This window comes from Nicotiana tabacum, chromosome 11 (genome assembly GCF_000715075.1).
Source record: "Nicotiana tabacum cultivar K326 chromosome 11, ASM71507v2, whole genome shotgun sequence".
Taxonomy (NCBI): domain Eukaryota; kingdom Viridiplantae; phylum Streptophyta; class Magnoliopsida; order Solanales; family Solanaceae; genus Nicotiana; species Nicotiana tabacum.
The window spans coordinates 75164870-75176902 of record NC_134090.1 but is presented as its reverse complement, the minus strand read 5'-3'; the positions used below and the strand labels follow the sequence as shown (position 1 = coordinate 75176902).

The 12033-nt window shown below is 40.0% G+C and overlaps 1 protein-coding gene across 2 annotated transcripts in view; it reads right to left on the bottom strand.

Annotated features, from left to right (window-relative positions):
• Positions 1-4547: 4547 nt before the first annotated feature.
• The window catches only part of LOC107797094 (uncharacterized), a 35916-nt gene continuing 28430 nt past the window's right edge, over positions 4548-12033 (bottom strand). For both annotated transcript variants that reach the window (XR_012696608.1, XR_012696609.1), the window contains 2 exons: positions 7539-7609; positions 4548-5520 (listed from right to left, as the gene is read on the bottom strand). The gene's annotated coding sequence lies outside the window, so the exon portion shown is untranslated. The remainder of the gene's footprint in view (positions 5521-7538; positions 7610-12033) is intronic.

The window sequence follows — 12033 nt, the reverse complement described above, 5'->3', positions numbered from 1 at the left end:
AGTTCTCCGGCACCAAATGACTTGGTTTTGCGGTTGGAACAAAAGATATTGGAGTAACAAGGAGAACTTGAGCAGGTCCGCAACTTAGAAAACCTCTCCCTCACCCTGAACGTCCCCGACATCAATCAACAAAATACCAAAAACCCAGCACCTCCCCCAAATACACCAAACCTGCATCCGCAAAATCCTCCCGCACTACATCAATATGCAACTCTACCTCAAAATCTCAATCCTTTACCGATACCAACTCCTCCACAACATCATCATCAACCAACCCAGTACCCACAAACCACTACCTATCACACCCCTTAGAACACACTACAACCTATTCTCGATCCTCAAAACTCAACCAACGACCACCACTATATCCAAATCCCTAGCACTCACCAAAATAACCCCATATATATGGAAATTGTCCGTCACTCCACTCAACCAATCTCCTATACACCAGAATCCGCTGAGAAGGACCTGCTCAACAAGAATATGGCCGAGGAGCTCAAGAAATTGACAAGTCGAGTTCAGGGTGTTGAAGAAGGTAAAGGGATAGAAGGTCTGAATTATGAGGATCTATGCATAAAACCGGACATGGAACCGTCGGAGGGTTACAAACCTCCCAAGTTCGAAATGTTTGACGGAACAGGTGATCCCAAGTTTCATTTGAGAACTTATTGTGACAGGCTCGTGGGGGTCGGAAAAGATGAAAGGAACTGATTGAAGTTCTTCATAATAAGTCTTACCGGAGATGCCCTATCCTGGTACATAAGCCAGAACCTTAAGAAGTGGGCCAATTGGGTGAGCATGGCATCATAATTTATGGACCGGTTCGGTTCAATACGGAGAATGCACCAGATGTTTTCTATATCCAAAACCTGAAGAAGAAGCCAACTGAGACTTTCCACGAGTATGCAACTCGGTGGAGGTCGGAAGCAGACAAGGTCAGACCAGCATTAGATGAGGAACAAATGAACAAGTTCTTTGTCAGGGCACAGGACCCACAGTATTATGAAAGGCTAATGGTCATTGAGAATCACAAGTTCTCTAACATCATCAAACTCGGAGAAAGGATTGAAGAGCGTATCAAAAGCGCGATGGTGACAAATTTTGAGGCACTGCAGGCCATGAACAAAACATTGCAATCAGGTGACATATCAAAGAAGAAAGAAATGGGGGCATTAATGGTGGCCCAAGGCCCAAAATCTCCACTCGTATACCAAACACCTCCACCCACATACCAAACACCTCCACCTGCATACCAACCCTCATCTCCCAGATACTCTTGAAAGAAAAACTTATAAAGAAGAAAGAAAATATTTTTCGATTTAGATTTATTTGTTTATTTTTTGAGAATTTTTGAAAAGAATGACTTCTAAAGAACAATATTTTTTTGGAATTTCAAAAGAAAAACTTCAAAGGAAATATTTTTGGATTTTTGAACTTTTATTTTGAATTCATGAAGAAAAAACTTCTAAAGAGAAAAGAAATTATCTTTGAATCTTGAATTTTATTTTCAATTTTCGAAAGGTGAACTTCTAAAGAAAAATGAAAATATTTTTGGATTTTTTGAAAATTGTGGGCTCGAAGAAAGACTTTTCTAAAGAAGGGAGTAAAGAAAAATATTTTTAGATTTTTGAAAATTGGGGTCTAAAATAAAGACTTTTCTAAAGAAGGAAGTAAAGAAAAATATTTTTGGATTTTTTTTAAAAATTGGGGTCTAAAATAAAGACTTTTCTAAAGAAGGAAGTAAAGGAAAATATTTTTGGATTTTTTGAAAATTGTGGGCCGGAACCAATGAGGTTTGCTTACATATCTCACATCCGGCGAGAATCAGACCCGCATAGTTTGCCCAGTTTTGACGGAACAAAAGAAAATATGACTTATTTTGAAATGACTTTTCTTTTTTTTTTCTCAAAAGTTTAACAGAATTTCAGGGTAATTCAAATACTTGCCTCTCACTCTCTTTTCTTTTCTCTTTTTTTTCGATTTTCATTTTTTTCATTTTCTTTCCCTATTCTAGAAGTCAGTCAGCATGCAAGCCGAAATAGACAGATACGCAAGTAGCACGTAAGATGTATCAGGATGGTCTTTTAATTTGGGTGCACCTGTCCTAGACGGACCCAACCCCTATGTTGAGTTCCCAAAGTCAAATGCACATGATACAAACAAACGTTCCTACTAGGGATCCGGCATGAGGTTGAGTTATTCTAAGCTAAAAACCAGGGTATATTGTTCTAGACTTGTGTACCCGAGCGGACAACTCGAGCCGAGGAAGGGCTACGTACCGGGAACCAAAAGGCCATCTGGCTTTGTAACTTGTCCGAGCCTCTTTCTTATTTCAAGGTATGACACTAACAGAAGGAGGAGTCACGCCAGCGTGCACATCCCCGAAGATGAGAAGAGAAGGGTTTCGTAACAGTTTATATACAGTTCAAATAATATCAAAGCGGTAAAAAGCGACATTTAGCACATTAGGCTCAAACAGGCAATAAAATCAGATAATAAATAAAGCCTATTATAACAATTATTCTAAGCTCGAATTCTTGAACCCTCAACCAGAAGTTCTGGATTCGTTCCCCAGCAGAGTCACCAGAGTTGTCACACCTCCTTCTTACCACCCCCGAAAGGGTATAAGGGAGTTTTTCCAATTTAAGTGACAATCGAAACAGGATTATTATTTAAGAATCAGAGTCGCCACTTGGGATAATTTATGGTGTCCCAAGTCAACGGTTTAAATCCTGAATCGAGGAAAGATTGACTCTGTTTTACAGTTTGCGAACACAGAAATCTGGGTAAGGAATTCTGTTAACCCGGGAGAAGGTGTTAGGCATTCCCGAGTTCCATGGTTCTAGCACGGTCGCTCAACTGTTATTATTGGCCTATTTATCTGATTTTAAAACATTTTTTAACCTATGGTTCAATTTTAACTTTATAACCGCTTTTACATAGTTATGTTTTTTTAGGAAAGATTCAACATCATCCAAAACACGTCTTGAACCACGTCACATAAATGCACCCGCGATCCACGACATATTTTATCTAACGTTGTTGAGATTTGGATTTGGGTCACATAAAATGCACACCCGAGTTTAGGAAAGTAATTTTGAAATAGCACGTCTAAAGCAACTACGCTCTTTCACATTTGCGAGGGCCATGGGAAATTCAACTAAATGGCACGCCTCGATTTCTAAAGATTAAAATTAATTAAGTGAGGGCCATGCATTTTTAGATTTTATTTGGCACGGCACACCTCAAGTCTATTTTTTAAAGGATGTTTGAACTAATTTTTTGAGGGCCATAAATTATAATGATGTTGTTTATACGACTGAACTCAATAAGTCATAGTCATCCACAAAGCAAAATGAGATCAAGTTACATATTTAGCAATGTAATAACATTCAAAAAAAACAAAAATGTTACATTCCAGGTGCATTCAATTTAACCACATTAAAAAAAACATTTTTCTCGGATATACGATACTACACGACTGCAAATTTGAAGTACTAAGCAGAAATCTTTATAGTTAACAATTGCAGATGTAGCTTTCCACAGTAAAATCAATAACATGCTCATTAAGAATGTGGCATTTTACTCAACTTAAAACCATTCAAAAAAAGAAACATCAACATAGTGTTTTAACGAGGAAGAGTAGTAGAGTGCAAAAATAAACTTTAACAAGAAGGATCTGAATCGGTTTGTTCAAAACCAAAAGTTGACCAAGACCATGATTCCGGAACCTCGACTTCGAAGCTCGCTGGAATTCGAACAACCACGAACGTACTCGACTAGGCTTGGGCATTTTTCTCTCTGTTTTCTGGGTCGAATAGTCTTTGTAACTCCAGAAAATTAGTGTAAACAAGTAAAAATTGAACCAGCTTTAAGATCCTTCCTTTTGTGTTTTTATTTTCTATTTTCTGAGTTCATCTTTGAATTAAAGAAAATGCAGAATGCTTCCATGATATCTAAATGTGTATGTGTTTATATGTGTGAGTTGAGAAAGAATATGGATCGAAGAATCAAGGGGAAAGGTCGTTTCTCATTCTTTGTGTGGTAAACTGGGTTGCTGCTAGGTTCAAGTGGGGGTTGCGGCTGATAGCTTGGAGTGATGGCTGGGGAAGATGAAGTCAGGGGGGTCATTTTTTGTTCAGCGCCCTTTCTTCTTCAGATTTTCGATTTCTTGTATAGATTAGAACAGAAAAACGGCGGATTGGTAAGATTTTTAGGCGTAGGTCACTATTTAGGCATTAGGTACTATTATATAGGGGTAGGGATTAGGTTAGGGGTATGGGCCTAGGAATTATGGGCTAGGTCCAAAATTAGGCCTAAAAATGAGTTGCTCGAGCCCAAGTTTTATTCTTTCTCCGCGAACAAGACTAAAATACGACCTTATTTATTAATTAGTCCTATTTAAATAAAATAGCTGTTAAAATAAGTCTGACTGTTAAAATAAACTATTTTTTGGTAATTTTCAAGATTAAAAATGACTAAAAAATATTAATAAAACTATTTTTTTGTAATTTTTATTTTCTTGCAATAAAATAATGTAAAAGAGTCAAATTAATTAAAATAGCTATATTAGGCCTAGATTAAATATTTACATACTAAAATATAAAAAAATCTTGGGGAGGGTCAAAAATCACATGTCTACAGCTGCCCCTCTTTGACTGGAAACACGAAGAGTTTTCACACAAAGAATGACTAGACAGGTTTCTTGTCCCGACCCTTATTTAAGCAGACCAAAAACTAAGAGAAAGGAGAATGTGACCGAACCCTGGTATCTGAGCTGCCTACATATTCTTGGCTATAAAGGAATCAGGTTACATGTAGTTCAGAGGTGAATGAGGTGATGGAGTACCAAGGTGGAGAGTCGGTCGAGGTGCCGTTCCACTGAGGTTCCGGTCCGCGGCCCCGTTATTATATCAAAATCAAAAATGAAAAAGACAAAATAAGCTTATCAACTAGGAGTTACAAGATTCCTGTCTATGAGTCTTCTGAAGCTTGATCTTGAGTCTTGGTTGGTTCTTCATGCGGACCCTGATCTGAATCTTGATGCTTGTTAGCCGCAAGTGTTGGTTCAATCTTCTTCAGCTTTACAAACTAAGATGGGACATGCAGATATTATGACCTCAGCCCTGTCTTGAGCAGCTCACATCTTTCATTAACTTCTGCATTTGGATTCACTTCTTGTCGTTCTTTTTTTTTCTTTTTATTTTGGATTGTGACAAACTTCTGTTGATCATCTAGGACTGCTGACTCGCATTCATGACGCGAGCTTCTTTTGTTGCTGACTTGAATTGCATTCTGAATTGAATTCCCTTTTTTTTCCAAGAGGACGCCTGATTGCTGAACTTGAACCGTCTTCTCTTGTTACTTGACACTGTTTTCCCTTGCACCTTGAACCATTTTCCCTTGAAACTTGAACTGTCTTCCTTCGAAATTGATTTCCCTTGAAACTTGAGTTGTCTTCCTTCAACACTGTTTTCCCTAGAAACTTGAGTTGTTTTCCCTTGTTCTCCAGGTGGGCGCCTGATTACAACAAAATAGATAAAGCAAAAGAAATTTTCCTGCCCCAGTTTGATACTGGGAACATCTGTGAGTGTTAACAAAACTATAAATCACCTGCGATGCTGATGAAGAATGCAATGATGAGAGTAAAACTAATGACTCGAATAGGATGTGCGTCTCCTAAACGTGATTGAGCTTGCAGAAAACTATAAACTAAGCTTGACTAAAGTAAAAACTGACCCTATTCTCCAGGCGGGGACCCCTGATTTCAGGAAAACTAAACATTGATAATCTTAAGAAAACTTAAAAAAATGACCCCCTTTTTTTTCAAATTTAGACTTCCTTTTTTTAAATTATTATCCTAGGAGAAAATTGATCGGACTAGGTATTCTATCTTAGGAGAAAGATTCATCAGACTAAGATTTTGATCCTAGGAGAAAGTTCATCAGACTAGGTCTCTTTTCTACTTCTTTTTTGGTATCTTAGGAGAAAGATTCATCCGACTAAGATTACTATCCTAGGAGAAAATTCATCAGACTAGGTCTCTTTTTGTATCTTAGGAGAAAGATTCATCATACTAAGATGTTGATCCTAGGAGAAAGTTCATCAGACTAGATCTTCTATCTTAGGAGAAAGATTCATCAGACTAAGATTTTGATCCTAGGAGAAAGTTCATCAGACTAGGTCTCCTATCTTAGGAGAAAGATTTATCAGACTAAGATTTTGATCCTAGGAGAAAGTTCATCAGACTAGGTCTCCTATCTTAGGAGAAAGATTCATCAGACTAAGATATTGATCCTAGGAGAAAGTTCATCAGACTAGGTCTGCTATCTTAGGATAAAAATTCATCAAACTAAGATTTTGATCCTAGGAGAAAGTTCATCAAACTAGGTCTTCTATCTTAGGAGAAAAATTCATCACACTAAGACTTTTATCCTAGGAGGAAAAATGTAAAGATCATTGGCAAGATTTTATGCACAACAGCAAGACAAATAAAGGCAAAGATTTGAGAAAATTCCATTTATAGTCTCTTCTCTTCTTTTCTTTTCCTTCTCTTTTTTTTTTCTTTTCTTTTTCTTCCTTTTTTTCTTTTTTTTTGAACCACTTTCCTCGCACTACTTTGTTCTTGTTTCACACAAAGAAAAATTGGTCAGTTTTGAAAATGGTGGTCGGTTTGTGGCCTTGAGTCTTGGGCAGCTTGTGATTCTTCTCAATCAGCTTGAGTCGGTCTCAAATGACTTTTGTTCTACACCAACTCTGATTGTTTCACACCAGTACCATTTGTATTTGCAGCTCAAACAGCTTTATCCCAATTGGAGATCTTTGCTTATATGACCTCTTCCGATATCTTGTATGACTTCCTGCTTTTGAGCAATTTGTTTGTCAGAGAGAATCACCAATTATCTTTGCTTGCGCCAAGTAGGCTGACAAGAGTCTTTTGGGGAAGCCTTTGCATGAATCCTCAAGTCATGTTGAAAGTAACAACTGAGTGTGCTGGCCAAATTTATTTTGTGCAACTAAAAAGATGGTAGCAGATTTTGAAATCTTTTCTTGCTTGTTTTGACAAGATCCGACTCAGAGTGAAGGACACAATGATGCAAAGAAACAAGTATCAACAAGAAATGCCCCTGTCGGAAGGACAGAAGGAAGAGTTTTTTTTCTTTTTTTCAATAACTAGCATTAATGATCATGACATGCATTTTGGACTCAACGGCCTGATCTATCAAACTAATCCAATCTTCTGTCACGACCCTAACCCCGAACCTGGTCGTGATGGCGCCTCTCGTGAAGACAAGGACAGCCAGTCTAACCCAATTCGTCCTTTTAAGCAGTTAAACAACATAAGAATGATTCAAACATGATTTAATAGAACAATTAGCGGAAATAGAGATAACAAAGTGGAAATCCAACCCGACACAGCCCTAACCGGGGTGTCACAAGTCTTGAGTCTACTAAATACAATATCTAGTACAACTATTTGAAGAACATAAAAGTAATAAGATAAGGGAGACACGGGGGCTACGTACGCCAACAACTACCTCGTAGTCTCCGAAACACCGCCCGGACTGGAGGGATCAGCACTCAGGAGTGGGACCTGCTGCGCCTGAATCTGCATATAGGGGTGCAGGGAGTAAAGTGAGTACTCCAACTCAGTGAGTAATAAATATAAATAATGGTTGAAAGCAAGAAAACACGTGAAAACACAAAGCAATCTACACCGAAACAGTAAAATCACTTAAAACAGTAAATCAGTGAAATATCAAGTAAACTTCCTTTTTCAACCAGTAAAAACAAGTAATTTGGCAGGTAATTAATAAATAGAAATCCGCCTCTCGTGCACAGTATCAATCACTCAAAACAGTATCAGCCCCTCGGGCTCACTCTCAATACAATATCAGCCCCTCCGGCTCACTCTCAGTACAATATCAGCCCTTCGGGCTCACTCTTAGATCATGATGGGTACCCACGCTCACTGTAGGTGTGTAGACTCCGGAGGGTCCCCTTACGGCCTAAGCGCTATATCAAGCCACCTCATGGCATCATCTCTCGGCACTCGGCCTCACATCACTCGGCACTCGGCCTCACATTAGTAAAGCCACCTCGTGGCGTATAAAAATATCTCAGGCCCTCGGCCTCATATCACTCAGCATATCCTCACATATGGCCCTCAGCCTCACTCAGTCCGAAAATAATCATAAGACCCTCGGGCATTAGTAAAATAGTAGTTCTAAGCCCAAAACATCATTTAGAAATATCATTTAAGTTTTCAAATCTGAGTAAAAGTGGCTGAGTTTGTAAAACAGTAGACATCAACAGGAATGAGTTCAAATAATAAGTCAAAGCAATGAGGAAATAGTGATAAAAATTCCCGAAGGGTTCAAATAATTGGCACGAAGTCCAAATATGGCAATCAGCCCAAATCGTGATGATAACAAATAAATTTCAGCGAAATACGCGGTAAAATCATCAATCAGGATGGACCAAGTCACAATCCCTAGTGGTAAAAGACCTCACGCTCATCATCCAGCGTGTGTCTCACCTCAATATAGCACTACGATGTGCAATCCGGGGTTTCAAACCCTCAGGACATCATTTACAACCATTACTCACCTCGAATCGGCTAATTCTCTAGCTTACAACGCCTTTGCCCCTCGAATTGGCCTCCACGCCGTCGAATCTATCCAAAATCAGAACAAATATGTTACAATATGCTAAGGGAACAAAGCCCAAGCGAAAACATTTGAAAAATATCAAAAATCCCAAAATTAGCAAAACTCAAGCCCCGGGCCCACGTCTTAGAATCGGGTAAAATTTACATTTTCAGAATCCTCATACCCTCAAGAGTCTAACCATTCCAAAATTATCCAATTCCGATACAATTTGATCCTTCAAATCATCATTTTATATTTTCGAAAGGTTTCACAATTTTCTTGCCAAATTCCATCCCAAATCACTAATTAAATGATGAATTCAATGATAGATTCATGTACTCTAGCCAAATCTGAGTTAAAATCACTTACCCCGATGAATTTCTTGAAAACCCTTCAAAAAATCGCCAAAATCCGAGCTCTCTAGGTCAAAATATCAAATAAAACCCAAAACCTCATATTTATAGAGTACCCCACAGATTTCCACCACCGCGGGCCGCACAAAATCGACCGCGGTCCGCACAAAAACGACCGCGGCCGCACAAGCTTTCCTCTACAGTGACATGCTTTAGTATTTTGGCCATAACTTTCTCTATAGATGTCCAAATTGCAATATCGTTATCTTTCTGAAAACTAGATACGAACGGCTACAACTTTCGTTTTTAAATCAGCTCAAAATTTCTTATAGATCAAAAGCTATGAGTTTCTGAAGTAGGACCAGCGGAATGTTCTTCACCGCGGCCGCACACCATTTTGTGCGGTCCGCACAACACCTACCGCTGCCGCACTTCATTTTGTGTGGTCTGCACAACACATACCGCGGCTGCACTTCTTTTTGTGCAGACCGTGCGGGTGAGTTCCGAGGTCTGCAACCCTTCTGGACCTTTTACAGCTATGATTTTCAGCCTAAAACTTCCCGGAACCTACCCGGAACCTATCTGGAACTCCTGGAACTTCAAACCAATTGTACTAATACATCCCATGACATCGTTCAAACTTGTTCAATACTTCAGAACGCTCACAACAACATCAATCACTAATTTAACATAGCATTCAAGCCTAAGAACTCCAAGAACTCTTAAATTATGTTTTCGATCAAAAGGTCTATCAAATCTCGTTCGAATGACCTAAAATTTTGCACACACATCCCAAATGACACAACGAAGCTACTATCACTCTCGGAATTCCATTCTGACCCCTATATCAAATTCTCGCCTATCAACCGGAATCGCCAAAATATCAACTTCGCCAATTTAAGCCTAAATCTTCTCTACAACTCCAAAACCCATTCCGATCGCGCTCCTAAGTCACAAATCACCTCCTGAAGCTAACCGAACCATCGGAACTCACTCCCAAGCCTTCTAACACATAAGTAAACATCCGGTTGACTTTTCCAACTTAAGCCTTCTTAAAAGAGACTAAGTATCTCATTTCTTACCAAATCCTCTCCGAACTCGAACTAATCAACCTGATCACATAAAACATGGATAACGAAGCGTAAAGAAGCTAAAATGGGGGAAAACGGAGCGGTAATTCATGAGACGACTGGCCGGGTCGTCACATCCTCCCCAACTTAAACAAACATTCGTCTTTGAACAAGTCAAGAAACATACCTGAAGCCTCAAACAGGTGAGGATATTTGCTCCGCATCTCCCGCTAGGTCTCCCAGGTAGCCTCCTCAATGGGCCGACCTCTCCACTGCACTTTCACTGAAGCTATATCCTTTGACCTCAACTTTCGAACCTGACGACCTAAAATTGCTACTGGCTCCACATCATAGGTCAAATAATCATCCAACTAAACCGTGCTGAAGTCCAAAACATGAGACGGATCCCCAATATACTTTCAGAGCATAGAAACATGAAATACTTGATGCACACTCGACAGGCTGAGTGGCAAAGCAAGCTCATAAGCCACCTCCCCAATCCTCCGAAGCACCTCAAAAGGCCCAATGAACCGCGGACTCAACTTCCCTTTCTTTCCAAATCTCATATCACCCTTTATGGGCGAAACCTTCAGCAAGACATTCTCACCAACCATGTAGGACACATCTCGAACCTTCTGGTCCGCATAACTCTTCTGACGCGACTGCGCTGTACGAAGCCTCTCCTGAATCACCTTCACCTTCTCTAAGACATCCTAAACCAAATCTGTCCCCAATAGCCTAGCCTCGCCGGGCTCGAACCAACCGACTGGATACCTACACCACCTCCCATACAAAGCCTCATACGGATCCATCTGAATACTCGACTGGTAGATGTTGTTATAAGAAAACTCTGCAAGTGATAGAAATCTATCCCATGAACCCCCGAAATCCATAACACAAGCACGCAACATGTCCTCCAATATCTAAATAGTACGCTCGGACTGCCCGTCCGTCTGAGGATGAAATGCTGTGCTCAACTCCACCTGAGTACCCAACTCTCTCTATACGGCTCTCCAAAACTGCGAAGTAAACTGAGTACCCCGATCTGAAATAATAGAAATTGGAACACCATGCAGCCGAACAATCTCACGGATATATATCTCTGCTAACCACTCTGAAGAATAAGTAGTACACACAGGAATGAAGTAGGCGGACTTGGTCAGCCGATCCACAATCACCCAAATAGCATCAAACTTCTTCAAAGTCTGAGGAAGTCCAACCACAATGTCCATAGTGATCCTTTCCCACTTCCACTCGAGAATAATCATCTGCTAAAGCAAGCCACCCGGTCTCTGATGCTCATATTTCACCTGTTGATAATCGAGACACCGAGCTACAAATCCCACAATATCTTTCTTCATTCTTCTCCACCAATAGTGTTGCCTCAAATCTTGATACATCTTCGCGGCACCCGGATGGATAGAATACCGTGAGCTATGGGCCTCTTCCAGAATCAACTCTCTAAGCCCATCCACATTGGGCACACAAATCCGGCCCTACATCCTCAACATCCCATCATCACCAATAGTCACATCTATGGCATCATCATGTTGAACTCTGTCCTTAAGGACAAGCAAATGCAGATCATCATACTGGCGCTCTCTGATGCGATCATATAAGGAAGACCGAGAAACCACACATGCCAACACCCGACTGGGCTCCGAAATATCCAACCTCACGAACAGATTGGCCAAGGCCTGAACATCAACTGTAAGAGGTCTCTCCCCAACTGGGATGTATTCCAAACTCCCCATACTCACGGCCTTTTGGCTCAAAGCATCAGCAACCACATTGGCCTTTCCCGGATGCTACAATATAGTGATATCATAATCCTTTACCAACTCTAACCATCTCCACTACCTCTAATTAAGATCTTTCTGCTTGAACAAATGTTGAAGACTACGATGAACAGTGAATACCTCACAAGATACGCCATACAAGTAATTCCTCCAAATCGTC